We start from the raw sequence: 2,170 nt of genomic DNA on the forward strand, positions 1-2,170 counted from the left end.
TGGATTTGGGACTCGGCTTCGATCGGTTTTCGTCGGCGATTTCCGCGAGTTCCACCTGGAATCGGGGACCTGGGAGCGGACCCCTTTTGCGAACAAATATCCAGAAACGCTTGACACGAGTCACCCCGCTGAGCCACCTCGATTTTTTGTTATTATTGAATGTCGTTGAGAGATTCAGTAGCTACTTGGCGATGCGCGAAGCTAACTGTTTTGACAAACACAAAATCTTGTAGAACGCTCCTCTTTCGGGGTCGCTTGAAGCGTTTTCTAGTTTGAAACCTTCTTGTGGAAAGTGACTTGCGCTACGTTTTCCGCGTGCACACTTAAAAGAAATCTCGTACTGTAGTGTTAAAATGACAGTGCGATTGTTTGTTAGGGTAAACAAAGTACTAGAACGATGGGACTACAAAAACACAACAGTACTACGACTATATTACTAAAATACAGCTACAAATACAAAGCTACGTTAAAATGACAACAATACTACAAAACTAAGTATCAACGTCGGGGTTTAAAACAGGGACCGAACATATTTTGCTATTACGAGGGTTTCCAAATCAAATGGGATTAAATCCATCTACCTCTCAAAATAAATATGACTCGCATATGAAAAATTGGTCCAAAAGCCATACGAAATAAATCGTCTATTAGAAGCGCGAGCAAACGCTTTCACACATTTGAATGAGATAAAACATCTGCAGTAGCGCACGCGACAAGAAGAGGGCGCAGGTGTGCCTCGTCAGGAGAGCTGCAAGCGACTTTCTACAGAATGTCGTGAGTCCCGTGCATCCAATTCGACTTTTGCTTCACGACCACCTTGAAATCGGGGCCGCAAAGTCGGCCCTTTCGCCATAGAGGAGGAATTAGAAAATAAAGAATAATGATAAGCGGTAAGAACCGATTTATTTGATATTCAAAGTGGCCTTTAGCCTTCCCTACACTAAACTCGGCGGTTTCTTCAGTTTGGTTGGTGACACCGTCATTGTCCGCAGACATGACAATTTCCTTTTCGGTGTACAGCAGCATGAAGACGGAGAGCTTCTCAGCCCAGTTTTCACACATTTTGGAAGCAGAGAAGCTCCGCTCACATGCAACCCGAGTACAGGAAAGGCTCAACCGGAACTTCTATGCCAGCCTAATAACCTGGTAGGCATCTGTGAGAAGACCTCCGTTTTCCCTTTGACACTTTTTAATACTTTTTTTTTTCCCTCTGCTTTTCCTTCCTTCTAATTTCCTTGTATTCTTGTGTTTCTTCTCACCTTTTACTTCCGTTTTCGTCTTTTTGGATTGTGTCTCCTCTTTTTGCTTCCATTTTTATTTTTCCTTGGGTTTTTCAAGATTTATTTGTCCCCCAAAAGTAATTGTGTTCGTATTACAGAATCATTTTTAGTATGTGGATCAAAGCAACAAAAAGAACCCGAAGAGGCTTTTGAAAGCTGTTTTTAGAGAGCCTGGCCGAAAAAGCCACTGACTTGACTCCATTTGGTGCAACTTCGACCTGATCGTAGCGCCTTTAAAAGGCATCGTTGCCAAGGGAACCCGCCTGCACTTTCATTTGAGACGATTTCGCGACTGAATCGTCGATTGAGTCCCGATTTTATGCGCAGGCCAGGGCGCATTTTAGAGGGCAAACTGGGGTTGCGCCGAATGGGGCCCAACAGCCGATGCCACAATAAATGCACGCCTTTGATGACATTCGACTTGAAAAATCCGCCTTGTCCTTTTCCTTACGTAGGTTTTAGATCATAATAGTCGATAGTTAGCCATAATCGGGTCTGAACAGCCAAGGGCCTCACAAATATGACTTTTTGGTGGAGCATTGTTCGACTAGAATAGAAGCCTTCTCTGCGCTACGCTGCCTTATAGTGGATGTTTTAGGTGGTACAGTTCTGTGATTTGGTGTCATTCTGCAGCACTTTCTTCCCTTAATAGCGTTTGACTGGTTCGTGCCGATTTTGATTGGAAAGTTGCGATGTTCAACAGAAAGGTATTTTTAAAAAACGACTTTTATAAAAAATTCTTAAAGCGTCCTCTGCCGGACCAAAGTGGTACGACAATCTTATAACTTGACAATGAGATCCAATGCTATTATTTGCATTGATTTCATTTGCTTAGTGGCTCGTAAATGGCGCGACACGGCGAATCGCCGAGGCCAGTAATTGCCGACACT

Source organism: Urocampus carinirostris, chromosome 7 (assembly GCF_059441175.1).
Source record: "Urocampus carinirostris isolate Australia breed hairy pipefish chromosome 7, RoL_Ucar_1.0, whole genome shotgun sequence".
NCBI lineage: Eukaryota > Metazoa > Chordata > Actinopteri > Syngnathiformes > Syngnathidae > Urocampus > Urocampus carinirostris.